Source organism: Budorcas taxicolor, chromosome 4 (assembly GCF_023091745.1).
Source record: "Budorcas taxicolor isolate Tak-1 chromosome 4, Takin1.1, whole genome shotgun sequence".
In the NCBI taxonomy this organism is placed as follows: Eukaryota; Metazoa; Chordata; class Mammalia; order Artiodactyla; family Bovidae; genus Budorcas; species Budorcas taxicolor.
Genome location: NC_068913.1, coordinates 105222890 through 105237576, shown reverse-complemented (window position 1 = coordinate 105237576; position 14687 = coordinate 105222890). Strand labels below are relative to the sequence as shown.

General features: G+C 40.9%; 1 long non-coding RNA gene across 1 annotated transcript in view; it reads right to left on the bottom strand.

Moving 5' to 3' along the window:
* Positions 1-6597: 6597 nt before the first annotated feature.
* The window catches only part of LOC128046432 (uncharacterized), a 49864-nt gene continuing 41774 nt past the window's right edge, over positions 6598-14687 (bottom strand). Inside the window, exon 5 of the long non-coding RNA XR_008199258.1 lies at positions 6598-6736. This is a non-coding gene — a long non-coding RNA (uncharacterized LOC128046432). The remainder of the gene's footprint in view (positions 6737-14687) is intronic.

The following is a 14687-nucleotide window of genomic DNA, read 5'->3' as shown; positions in this document are numbered from 1 at the left end:
TTTTGGCTGCACTGGGTCTTCGTGCTATGCAGGGTTTTCTCTGCCTTTGGCGAGCAGAGGCTACCCTTTAGTTGTGGTGCTCAGGCTTCTCATTCCAGTGACTTCCCTTTTCGAGGAGCACAGGCTTCTGAAGTTGGGATTCCCCGGCTCTAGGGCCCAGGCTCAGTAGTTGGTGGCCCATGGGTTTAGTTGCTCTGAGGCATGTAGGATCTTCTCCAACCGGGAACTGAACCCATGTCTCTTGAATTGGCAAGTGGATTCTTTACCCCTGAGCCACCAGAGAAGCCCCAGGGTCTTGAAATTCTTAATGATTTTTTGTGGAGTCCCACCTTTCCATTTTCCCTGAGCCCTGCAAATTATGAAGCCCTCTTCAGAAGACAGTCAAGCATCTAGCCATGTGGACAAGTCTGAAGTCAGACTAATTTTTCTTTTTAATTGAAGGTAATTGCTTTACAGGATTTTGTTGTTTTCAGCCAAATCTCAACATGAATCAGCCATAGGTATACATATAACCCCTCCCTCTTGAACCTGCCTCCCATCTCCCTCCCCATTCCACCCTTCTAGGTTGATACAGAGTGTCTGAGTTTCATGAGACGTGCAGCAAATTCCCGTTAGCTACAGACTAATTCTTACTCCTTGGCAGGTAATATGCTTTATCTTTCTGGAAACTTTCAATATGCATAAATAATAAATGTTTTAACCTTAATTTTATTCTGGATTTTCACCAAGACGCCCCTTTCTTTGGGTCTCATTATAACTGCTCTGCTTTGGCATTTACTGGGTCCTTTCCATCTGAAATCATTCATTCTTAATTGTAGGGGATTTTCTCCTTATTATTTCTCTGATTTCCCTGCCCCCTCTTTGTTTTCTTTCTTGCAGAACTTCCATTTAATAAATATTAGACTTTCTTCATCCTCTATGATTCAATTTCCTTCACATACCTTCCTTCTATTTGCTTGCCTTTTTGCATTATGTTTTGGGAGATGTCCTTAGGTTTATCTTCCAGATCACTAATTTGGCCTTTAACTTTGTTCATTCATTATTTCACTCATTCACTTATTTTCTTTTACTCCAGTAGTCAGATTTTTTAGGTTCCTCAAACTCTGTGAGGAACAAAAAAGGAGACTTCTTAGTAGCAGCTTGCTCTTTTTTCTTGAAATTCACTCTCAACTTTCTCGAGGCTACTATGCAGATGACACCACTCTTATGGCAGAAAGTGAAGAGGAACTAAAAAGCCACTTGACGAAAGTGAAAGAGGAGAGTGGAAAAGTTGGCTTAAAGCTCAACATTCAGAAAACGAAGATCATGGCATTTGGTCCCATCACTTCATGGCAAATAGATGGGGAAACAGTGTTAGATTTTATTTCAGGGGGCTCCAAAATCACTGCAGATGGTGATTGCAGCCATGAAATTAAAAGACACTTACTCCTTAGAAGGAAAGTTACGACCAACCTAAACAGCATATTCAAAAGCAGAGATATTACTTTGCCAACAAAGGTCCGTCTAGTCAAGGCTATGGTTTGTCCAGTGGTCATGTATGGATGTGAGAGTTGGACTGTGAAGAAAACTGAGCGCCGAAGAATTGATTCTTTTGAACTGTGGTGTTGGAGAAGACTCTTGAGAGTCCCTTGGACTGCAAGGAGATCCAACCAGTCTATGCTGAAGGAGATCAGTCCTGGGTGTTCTTTGGAAGGACTGATGCTAAAGCTGAAACTCCAATACTTTGGCCACCTCATGTGAAGAGTTGACTCATTGGAAAAGACTCTGATGCTGGGAGGGATTGGGGGCAGGAGGAGAAGGGGATGACAGAGAATGAGATGGCTGGATGGCATCACCGACTTGATGGACATGAGTTTGAGTGAACTCTGGGAGTTGGTGATGGACAGGGAGGCCTGGAGTGCTGCAATTCATGGGGTCGCAAAGAGTCGGACACGACTGAGAGACTGAACTGAGCTCATCAGAATTAAGAGAAGATGTGTTTCTCTTATGTTCCTGAATTATGCTTCTTCTAGTGAGCTGTTTCTTTTGTGCTTGTTTTCCACATTAGTCCTTCTCTTTTATGCTGTAGATTTTTCTCACGTGCCTTTTTGTCCTTTACGTTTATAATACACAATTCTGTTTATTAGTCTGAGTTGGTTTGGGCTTTTTCTGCAGTTTATCCACATGGTTCTTTCCTCAATAGGAGCCCTGACTGTGTGTTTTAGGTAGATGGGCGCGGAGTGTTCACTGGCATTCAGATCAGGTCTGTGAACAGCAGCCCAGCAGGTTGGGGAAGCTCTCAATTATCGAACGAAGAAGGGCTTTATTCTGGGGAAATGGCTGCTTAGTGTATTTCTGTCCTTCTCGTCCACTCCGTCTCTTCCCTTTTTTCCTGGTGTCTGTTATGGAGGTCCGGGGTTACCTTAAGCTCTGCTGCGTCTCTCCCACCCCTCAGCGCCCTGAGCAGGAGCTCTGTAGGCATGCTGACTGCTTTCTTTAGAGAGCAGTTCTAGCTTTCCTCTAGCGCAGTGCTTCTCAGTGTGGTCCCAGACCAGCAGCCGCCTAGGGATCACCTAGGAACTTGTTACAAATGCAAATTCTCTGCCCCACCCTAGACCTACTGAGACTCTGGGGGTGGGGCTCAGCAATCTGGGTTTTAACAAGCCTGAAAACATGCCCAGTAATCTGACAACTGGACCATAAAAAAGGCTGAGCACCGAAGAATGGATGCTTTCGAACTGTGGCGTTGGAGAAGACTTTTGAGAATCCCTTGGACTGCAAGGAGATCAAGCCAGTCCATCCTAAAGGAAATCAACCCTGAATATTCATTGGAAGGACTGATGCTGAAGCTGAAGCTCCACTACTTTGGCCACCTGATGCGAAGAGCCAATTCATTGGAAAAGACCCTGATGCTGGGAAAGATTGAGGGCAGGAGGAGAAGGGGATGACAGAGGATGAGATGGTTGGATGGCATCACGGACTCAATAGACATGAGTTTGAGTAGTCTCTGGGAGTTGGTGATGGACAGGGAGGCCTGGCGTGCTGCCGTTTATACGGTAACAAAGAGTTGAACACGACTGAGCAACTGAACAACGACAACAAATCTGATAATGGTTATCGTCCTGAGGCAAAGCTGATGCCGCCAGCAACTCTGTTTCTGAGGAGAGGCGAGGATACACCTGTTCCAGGAGGTTGAAGGGTTCTTTAATGAGTTACCCTCATGATTGTCCCATAGTTCACTCTGTCTTTAAATGTATTGACTGGAGTTTGAAGCTTCCCTAAAGCTTTCTTGGGACGATCCACAATCACTTTTGGTGTGGTTCCTTTCTCTTTTTCCAATCCCATCTGTTTTTAAAATGCTCACAATTTTTTCATAATGATATAAGGATATAAGTAATAATAAATCAGATAGTATGGAATTCAGTGAAAAAATGCTGGGAAATATTGAAGGCGGGAGGAGAAGGGGACGACAGAGGATGAGATGGTTGGATGACATCACCGACTCAATGGACATGAGTTTGGGGGTGGACTCTGGGAGTTGGTGATGGACAGGGAGGCCTGGCATGCTGCAGTCCATGGGGTCGCAAAGAGTTGGAAACGACTGAGTGACTGAACTGAACAGTGAAAAAAGTAGTCCTTTGCTATCATTGCTACACCTTGGCTACCCCAACCCGGCCACATCTGTCCCCATGCCTCCCAGACCCATTCTCCGCTGGCAAGTACTTTTAACGCTTTTATCCACTTTTCTGTTATTTCACTTCATATTTCTAAATAAAATACCTATATGGCTATTTCTCAATTTTGGATATTGCCAAATGATTTCCTGTTATTGTTATTGAGGATTTAACTCTTTCAATCCAACCCCTCTTCTAGATTTTCCATCTTCTAAGTACAGTTATATTACCATAAAAAACAAAACAAAACAATAGCCAGAGTTTAAATAGGGTTCACTATAGAACTCCATAGTGTACTCCGATTATTTCCTTTCTCTTACAACTTTAGTGTATCCTAAGATTAAAATCAACTTATTTTTTAATTTGCTTACTTTTCTAAATACTTAATTATTAATTCTCCTCCCTCTGCTACCCCATGCTCCAATATCTGAAGCAGGAAATGCAACCCACTCCAGTATTCTTGCCTGGAGAATCTCATAGGTAGAGGAGCCTGGTGGGCTACAGTCCATAGGGTCCCAAAGAGTTGGTCACAACTGAAGTGATTTAGCACACATGCTCCAATATATGTCATCAGTTTGTTTTTTTATGTTAACAAGATGATTCGAAGCAACTGATCAGTTTCATTATTTTTTGGTCCCTGAAGACCTTTCTCTTGTCCTCCTGTTCTGTCCTCCTCTCTCATGTGACAGATTGCTCTCTAGGCCTTCTGCTCAGTTATAACCCTGGGATTTCCCTCTACCATTCTCCTGGGTTGCGTGAATCTTAGCAGGAAGTACTTAAGCACCTCAGCAGCAAGTCATCTTCCTTGAATTGTATTTCTAATTCCTGGCCTCTGTCCTAGTCCCTGCGACAGGTCATTCTTTTGATATATCCGAGACCACATAGGCCTAGGGCCTAACTTTGTTCCTGCCAGTCCCTTTGCCCAGGGAAGGCCTCTTGCCTCCTAAACTCCAGCTCTAAGACAGGAACCCTCATAGCTGCTGACACACTTCCTTGATGTCAATGGGTACCTTTGATTCTTTAGTTTATTATCCCTTGGATTCCCTATTACTGGGCCATCTTTGGCACACAGAGGAAAGAGACTGTGAAGTCATATGGACCTGGAGTCATATCTCACCTGTTCCTCTTGCTAGCTGCATAGCCTGAGCAAGTTGTCTTATTTTCTACATCAGAAAAGTCCAAGGATCAAAATACTCTCTCATTAAGATATATGTGCGTGTGTGTGTGTGTGTGTGTGTGCTCTAAGTTGTTTCAGTTGTGTCTAACTCTTTGCGACCTTATGGACTGTAGCCCTCCAGGCTTCTCTGTCCATGGTATTCTCCAGGCAAGAATACTGGAGTGGGCTGCCATCATATCTTAACATATGTTTATACACACACACACACACACATATATATGATAATGTACACCAAGAATTTAGGGTAGTTTCTGCACATATATATTGGGTTGGCTAAAAAGTTTGTTTGGCTGTAAGTAAAAGTAAAAGACACATTTTTCATTTTCACCAAGAACTTTATTGAACAACCTATTCACTAACAGAATGAACCTTTTTCGGCCAACCTGATGGTTCTGGATTCCATTCTTTACCACCTTGTCTCTAGTCCTACCACCAACAGCCTTCTTGGCGCCGTCATCCGGTGTTAATGTTTCCGCTGGATACACTGGTCCTTTGTGCATCTTCGCCTGGATCTCTCTAGGATCACCTGCCTCTGCCTCTCCCATCCTTTGATACTTCCCTTTGGCTCACTCAAGAAGCGAAATCTAGTATCAAATAGAGAACATTTCTAGTCTTCCCAGTGCTGCTACAAATAAGTAGGTCAAATCCATACTTAGTCTCACATACCATCTTTTTTTGGCAGAGACTATTTTCTAGCTCAAAAGACATGATAAGAGATGAAAATTAAATAGATGTTGAGAATTTTGCTTTATCATCTGTCAATACTATGCCATCCGCCTCTACCATTATGCCTACACCTTCCTTGTTCTTTTCCCTACTCTAAATATAGATCCAAGAGTCCTTTTACTTGTCCCACATTTATTTTGGCAAGGCCCAGCTCATCCTAGGCTTTGGTCTTCCTCACACCTTTTATAGAAATCTGTGCTGCAATTTTGTATTTGTTTTTGACTGAATGTTCTTTTCACCAAGTTCTTTGAAAATCTTGGATTAAAAGGGCTGCCTGTGTACTACATGTTTAACTCTTGGTTCACTATTTTTTTAATCATGTAAATTATAAGTTTCTTAAAAGCAGGAACAATTTATACATTTCTTTCATTTTTTTCATGGCATCTAATATACTGCCTTACATGAAACAGGCCTCAGTAAAACCTTATTAAGCCAACTTATTTGTTTCTACATGCTAAAGTAATTCTTTTTAGTGTTTTTGTTAAAATCATCTTTAAAGCAATTTTTTTCTCAAATGTATGAGACCATAAGCTTCTTTCCCATAACTGGCCCTGAATATTAAGGCTGACTATACATAAATTACTATTTTTAATTACTTAAGCAAAAGATAGCTGGAAATTCTAAACCCTATCTCTAATACTATACTATTTTATAGTTTCTGTGCAATTAGAAAACAAAACTAAAACTTCAAAGCACTTATTTTTAAAAATTGGAGGATAATTGCTTTACAATGATGTGTTAGTTTCTGTTGTACAACAGCATGAATACGTAAAAGTATACATATATCCCTCCCTCTTAAGCCTTCCTCCCACTCCCCTTTTGTTTTAATGTTAATTTCTTAATTAGGACTTATAAAATAATAAAGCTGTGATCCAATACAATTAAGAGGCAGGACTCACAATTTAATTAAATCTACAGATGTAATAGGTTGTAAATTAAGTTGTAAGTTATTCTTGTAAATTATCCATAGGCAAAAGGTTTATAAGTCATGAGGAATTCAAAGATGATGAACAATATCCAAACATTATATATAATGTCGCAATTTTCAGGTCACAAAAAGTATTACTTGTCATTTTGGGTTCAATTTGAAAGAGATTATTTGCATTTTAAAAACATTTGTTTACTGATCATTAGGAGTGACTGCTGATTGCCATCAATCAGGAACAAGGAAGACTCACCCCTGAAATAAGAATGCAAACAAAATTTATTAAGAAATTGTCCATAATTTTCTCTTTTTATTTGGCTGTGCTGCATGAGGGATCTTAGTTCCCCAACCAGGGATCAAACCCGTGCCCTCTGCATTGGGACTGTGCAATCTCAACCACTGGACCACCAGGGAAATCCCAATAACTTGTCTACAATTTTTATTATCAGTTCAGTTCAGTTCACTTCAGTCGTTCAGTCGTGTCCGACTCTTTGCAACCCCATGAATCGCAGCACTCCAGGCCTCCCTATCCATCACCAACTCCCAGAGTTCACTCAAACTCATGTCCATCGAGTCGGTGATGCCATCCAGCCATCTCATCCTCTGTCGCCCCCTTCTCCTCCTGCCCTCAATCCCTTCCAGCATCAGAGTCTTTTCCAATGAGTCAACTCTTTGCATGAGGTGGCCAAAGTATTGGAGTTTATTATAGTGTTTAGCAAATTTTTCTTAAATCTACAGTACAGCTGAATACACCACGAGTGCTTATAAATTGTTGTTACACATAAGATTTTTCCGCCGCCACTCATTCAGCGCCCTTTAACGATAGATACCCCAGACTCATTACTAGTAAGTAGTACCTTGATTATTTGGTTTGCTTCTTATAACCTGAAACCCATAAACCAATGTATAAATCCCACCTCTTCTGGAGGTGGGAGTATAACTTCTTTATACTGCTTGAAAAGTAAATGTTTTACTACTTCATAAACAGAGAAGGTGAAGGAAATATAATTTTTCAATATTTTTCTGTCCTTTCAGACCAAACATTCCCTGATTAACTCCATCAGATTAGATGTCCTTCCTATGTGTGGCCAGAGCTCTTTGTGTTTGTCTTCTATGGTGTGTTATGTTACAATTTTATATTTACTTGTTTATCCCATTCATGGTGAGAGCACACTGAGCACAGGTGATGTGTCTTTTGTTCTTGTGTTGTTAGCAACTACCAGCTGTATGGAGCAGACACTCACTAATGAATTGATGTATGAAGAGGTAGACGGATGAATAAATACTTTTAATTTTTGCCAACCCCTCAGGCTAATGACAGGTACACATGCATACAGACACGGACATGCAAAATTTTCCAGACTAAATCATTATTAATAAGATGTGGCTTACCCCACCAGGTGTATCTTTTCCAACTGCACTGAAGTACGCCAGAACTCAGAATGGAAAACCATGATCTAATGCCCTGCATAGGTCTTTTAGTAAGTGGATTGGTATTTGAAACATGGGGACTATGTCAGTAACATACCCAAGAGTTTTTTGATAGATCAAAACAATGGCAAATCCAAAGCATTATGATTATGGGCTAACTCTAAGCTCTAGGCCCCTGAAAGAAGAGTTTTAAATTTACAGAAAAATTGAGATGATAGCAGTTGCCAAGTTTCCCCTGTCATTAACATCCTCCACTTGTCCAATACATTTGCTACAATTAACAAACTGACATTGATGCATTATAATTGACTAAAGCTCATGGTTTAACCATATTTCCTTAGTTTTAACCTAACATCCTTTTTCTTTTCCAGAATCCCATCTAGAATACTACATTACACTTGCTTTTATTTTTTAATTTTTTGGTGGAAAGGAAAGCTTGATTTATTTTGGATGTCGGCATTTGGGGGCAGGGAGAGAGGGAGGGCAGGCTCCTATCCAAAGGCTGACTCCCTACACTGACAATCAGTGGGCAAGAGAGTTCTAGACTGAGGGAGGGGGCTACATACAGAAATAGAACATTCAGCTGTGACAGTCATCTTGAATTTAGTCATGTGGTGGTGTGATCAGCATCATCTGGATCATTTTAAGAACAGTTAAACTTCAGTTCAGGGTGGATTTGTTCCCATTTCTTCAAGACCAGATCTCAGAACTGTGGCAGCTTCGGTCATGGCTACAGTCTGGTCATCAAGCAGTTAATTTCTCTGCCTGGTAAGGATTTCAGTGTCTATAAGACAGTTCACAGGATACAGCTTAGAATATTATCTATAGCCCTTGAAAAGGGAACTAAAGTCCTTAACTATGCCTAATGGCTATTTAGTCTTGTTGGACTGTTTCCCTTTGTTTCTGCATTTTCTTGCTTCTCTGATTAAACTTATTCTTTTTCTTTATTGGAGTATAGTTGCCATACTGCTGTATTAGTTTCTGCTATCCAGCAAAGTGAATCAGCTATACTTAAACATATAGTGCCCTCTTTTTCAGATTTCCTTCCCACTTAGGTCACCACGGAGCATGGAGTTCCCTGTGCTCTACTATAGGTTCTCATTAGTTCGCATCTCAGCATTAGTTCTCAATAGTTCTCATCTATTTTATCTTTAGTATCAGTAGTGTATAGAGGTCAATCCCAATCTTCCAATTCATCCCGTCCCCCTTGGCAGGACACTACCTGACATTTAACTGTCATGTGTCCTTAGGCTCTTCTTAACTGTGACATATCCTCTGGTTTTTCTTGTTTTCCATGACCTTGACAGTTTTCGGGAGTACTGGTCAGGAACATTGTAGAAGGCCCCTCTAATGGAATTTGTCTGATTTTTTTCTCTCATGGTTAGACTGGGGCACAGTTGGAGCTTTTTGTAAGGAGATAGAGTCCAAAACAGTGGTTATCAACATTTTGCTGCATCTCCGCGGTCCACGTGTGGGGCACACGCCCACGAGTAACATCATCTCTCCATTACACAAGGGATGGAGTGGTGGGAGTACTAGGAGCATTTAGGAAACTTTTGTAAAAGATGCCCCTCCCTATTCCTGTTTAGAAGGGTCAGATTTTCCCTCTTATTTCATAACCCTTTGGATTGTAAAGCTTAAACAAAAAAATAGTCCCATAGCGCTTTGATCTCTGAAAGACAGGTGTAACTCTAGAAAGAATGACCCACTGCAAAAATATCATTTAACTTTTGAAAAGACTCAGGAAAGGTTATATTTTTAAACTTATGAAGACTTATGAAATACAGATAAGTTGAAAGACTAGTACCATGAACATTCATACACACATCATTACCTAGATTCAACAATTGTTAATATTATCAGATTTGCTTCATTCATCTCCATCTTGCTTTTCCTTTTTTTTTTTTTGCTGACCCTTTCAAAGCAAGTGCTGACATCATAACGCTTTATTTTTAAAGCCTTAGCTTTGTTGTTGTTTAGTCGCTAAGTCGTGTCCGACTCTCTGCAACTCTGTGGACTGTAGCATGCCAGGTTTCCCAGTCCTTCACCATCTCCTGGAGTTTGCTCACGTCCACCAAGTGGGTGAAGCTATCCAACCATCTCATCCTCTGCTGCCCCCTTCTCCTTTTGCCTTCAATCCTTCCCAGCATCAGAGTCTTTCCCAGTGAGTCGGCTCTTCCACATCAGGTGGCCAAAGTATTGGAACTTCAGCATCAGTCCTTCCAATGAATATTCAGGGTTGATTTCCTTTAGGACTGAGTGGTTTGATCTCCTTTTACTCCAAAGGACTCTCAAGAGTCTTTGCCAGCATCACAGTTCAAAAGCATCAATACCTTAGCATGTGTCTAAAAATAAGGGTGTTCTTCTATAAAACCACAATATTGTTTGCACCAAAGAAAATGAATGTTTATTTAATGTTATCTACAGGTTGTATTTATTGACTATGCCAAAGCCTTTGACTGTGTGGATCACAATAAACTGTGGAAAATTCTGAAAGCGATGGGAATACCAGATCACCTGATCTGCCTCTTGAGAAACCTATATGCAGGTCAGGAAGTAATAGTTAGAACTGGACAAGGAACAACAGACTGGTTCCAAATAGGAAAAGGAGTACGTCAAGGCTGTATATTGTCACCCTGCTTATTTAACTTATATGCAGAGTACATCATGAGAAACGCTCGGCTGGAAGAAGCACAAGCTGGAATCAAGATTGCCGGGAGAAATAGCAATAACCTCAGATATGCAGAAGACACCACCCTTATGGCAGAAAGTGAAGAGGAACTAAAAAGCCTCTTGATGAGGGTGAAAGAGGAGAGTGAAAAATTTGGCTTAAAGCTCAACATTCAGAAAATGAAGATCATGGCATCTGGTCCCATCACTTCATGGCAAATAGATGGGGAAACAGTGGAAACAGGGTCAGACTTCATCTTTTTGGGCTCCAAAATCACTGCAGATGGTGACTGCAGCCATGAAATTAAAAGACACTTACTCCTTAGAAGAAAAGTTATGACCAACCTAGATAGCATATTGAAAAGCAGAGAAATTACTTTGCCAAAAAAGGTCCATCTGGTCAAGGCTATGGGTTTTCCAGTGGTCATGTATGGATGCAAGAGCTGGACTGTGAAGAAATCTGAGCACTGAAGAATTGATGCTTTTGAGCTGTGGTGTTGGAGAAGATTCTTGAGAGTCCCTCAGACTGCAAGGAGATCCAACCAGTCCCATCTAAAGGAGATCAGCCCTGGGTGTTCTTTGGAAGGAATGATGCTAAAGCTGAAACTCCAGTACTTTGGCCACCTCATGGGAAGAGTTGACTCACTGGAAAAGACTCTGATGCTGGGAGGGACTGGGGGCAGGAGGAAAAGGGGACGACAGAGAATGAGATGGTTGGATGGCATCACTGACTCGATGGACGTGGGTTTGAATGAACTCTGGGAGATGGTGACGGACAGGGAGGTCTGGCGTGCTGCGATTCATGGGGTTGCAAAGAGTCGGACACGACTGAGCGACTGAATTGAACTGAACTGAACAGGTTGTATTAAGATATCCCCAAATACCTGCAACTGTTGTCTAGATTTTTTTTCAATCAGGATTAAAGTTCATAAATTACAGTTCTTTTCTTCTGAAAAGAATTTACAATGTTTTACAATGTTGTATACTTTCAGGGGTACTGCAAAATGATTCAGTTTTTCTAATGATTCTGTTTTTTCTTCAAGTATGGATAGTGTTTTGGAAACAACCTCCATCTTTTTCTGAATCTCTAAGAAGAAAATTAAATATCCTCTAGGGAAAAAAACGTATAGGCACTGATTGAAGGACTGAGGAGCACACCAGTAATATGCAAATTAAATTTTTTGTACAGAAAGGAACATGGAAGAATCAGAGGTCGGAGAAGCTGGGTTTTGAAGGAAAAGGAAGGAGAGGGAAAACTGAGGAAGAGACTAGCAGACATGGTCCTGGAGATAGACCAGTACCGGTAGTAGAGGGAAGCAAAGTTGTCAGGCTGGTGCAAACATTTCTTTTCAGAGAAATAAGGGTTTACAGATAAGTGAAGTATTAAAAAAATCCACAAGTGACTTACACTTGATATCAAACTTAAGTAAGATGTATGTATGGTAGTTACTAAAGTGCAAGTCGCTCAGTTGTGTCCAACTCTTTGTGACCCCATGGATTATACAGTTCATGGTATTCTACAGGCCAGAGTACTGGAGTGGGTAGCCTTTCCCTTCTCCAGGGGATCTTCCACAACCCAGGGGTTGAACCCAGATCTCCCGCATTGAGGGCAGATTCTTTACCAGCTGAACCACAAGGGAAGCTGAAGAATACTCGAGTGGGTAGCCTATCCCTTCTCCAGTGGATTTTCTCAACCCAGGAATCAAAGCAGGGTCTCCTGCAATTGCAGGTGGATTATTTACCAACTGAGCTATCAGGAAAGCCCATGGTAGTTACCAGAGGACCCGCAAAGGAGAAAGGCTGAGGGAGTCCCATGTCATTGCCAGTCAATGCTGGCATGGAGCTGGGTGTCTCTCCTCAAGATATTTTCTTTCTGAAATTCTCTTCCCCCTTGTTTTTGGGATAATACTTTCCTAATCTTCCCTCCTAAATTTCTAGCTGCTCTTCGGTTCTACTATTTTTAATAAACAAATAAAATAATCACAGATAATTATTGTTGTTTAGTCACTAAGTCGTGTCTGAGTCTTTGTGACCCTATGGATTATAGCCCATCAGGCTCCTCTGTTCATGGGATTTTTTAGGCAAGAATGCTGGAGTGGGTTGCCATTTCCTTCTCCAGGGGATCTTTCTGACCTAAGGATTGAACCCGAGTCTCCAGCCTTGGCAGGCAGATTCTTCACCACTGAGCCACACTCATAACTAACAGCTATATGGGTTAGTATGTACCAGGAATTGTGACCTGCATTTTGTTATCTCATTTAATGCACTGAACTGTGTGAAGTAGATATTCTTATCATGCCTTAAAATAAGAAAACTAAAACCCAATAGCTAGTTGCCACAGAGATAGGAGACTGGAATTCAAGCACGTGCTCTTAATTATTAGGCATGGAGCTTGTCACTAAAATTTCAGCATCATTCAGAGTTCCAGCCTTCATCCCTTCCTTTTCAAGGTTCAATCTCTGTGTTTAAATTTCTCTAACCTTTCCTTACAGATCTATATGCCTTATAGTATTTATATTCTTGCTGATTTTTTTGATGTGCCTTTGAAACTAGCTGCATTTCCAACTGGAGACTCAACTAAGTAGACCAGGCGAAATCACACAGAAGTGATGCTAATTTCCTCACTGGATCCTCTCAGGTGCGGGTGTCTGATGTGTCCCATTGCTGACGTCCGCTGAAGTCTGACAAGGTGGTGCTTGTCAGACTTCTCCACTGTCAAGTTACTTTAATTCTCTTTGTAGTTAGTAAGAGTTTTGTGAGTAGATACTTTGAAAGTATGTAAATATTCCAATCATTTTCAAACTTTCAATTTATGTTGAATTATATCTGTATGATTTCCTGTGCTATTCAACGGGTTTTAACTTTTTTTTTTTTGGTCTCAGATTTGGGACACAAATTGCCCTGTGTCCTTTTGACATGCCCCATAATTCTTGAACATATGCTTGTTTTCTGGCACAACTAGGGACTCCAGTCTCTTGTTTTACTTCTTTCCTCCAGTCCTGGAATCAGCCATCTGGCCAAGAAGAAAAATGAAGTGGAGAACAGTATTTAGAAACCAAGATCTGGGCCAGATGCCCTCATCATTTTGTTGTGTCCCAGACTTTCTTGGTGGACAGAGTATGCATGGACTTATATATTTATTTCTATAAATAGAAATAGATTGATACCTCTATTACCAGTTCACGACTACAAGCTTCATTTTAGTTTTCTTTCCATATTTCTCTCTTTCTCAACAGTGAGAAATTAGCTCCCATTTTCCTTAATATATCAATCCTCTTATACATAACCTATCTCTAATCATCACTGCTGCCTCCCCCTCTGCTTGGCTACCCTCTCACTCCATCTATGCTGACATCCCAAGGCCAGGTGGTTCCTCTAGCACCAAGAACACCCCCATACCAGGCCACCTCACTGTCTGAATGCCCTTCTCATCATGACACCCACATGACAGCTTCCACTGCCACCCCTTCTCTGACAACACACATCCTCTACAGTGTACTTTAAAAATACATGGTCTCTTCTGCTTGTGATAAAGTCTCTGTGAGGTAGTTAAGTAAGATATTATTATCCATAATTTTTCTTCCAAGAGATCTTCAAAATCTAATTCAAGAGAAACAGAGTAACCTGCTCAAAGTCACACAGCTTCGACAAAACAGGATTTGAATGTAAGGCTCTTCACTACCCCAATCCAGGATGCCTCTAAACTTATGCCGAAATTACAGTAACTTTTCTTTTTTCACTAGCACAAACAGGTTTCAAACTCATTCACTCTGTGGTCAACTCTGACTTCCAGGTGTTTCTTTTCATGCAAAATATAAGACAAGCAATGGTGTGGTAGAAAAAGGACTGGAATCAAGAAACTTAAAAACTTTAGTTCAAGCCCAGCTCTGAGACTTTAAGCAAGTTAATTGCTTTCCTCAATTATAAAAAGGTTAGACTAGGTATCAGTGATTCTCTGCCTTGGGCTGAGATGGCAGTTACAGGGTTTTTTTTTTTTTTAATCAATGATAGACATGCCTTCGAAATGTAGCTGTGAACATCTGTTCCCATAATTCCTATATATATATACACACATATATAATTTTATTGAAGTATAGTTAAATTA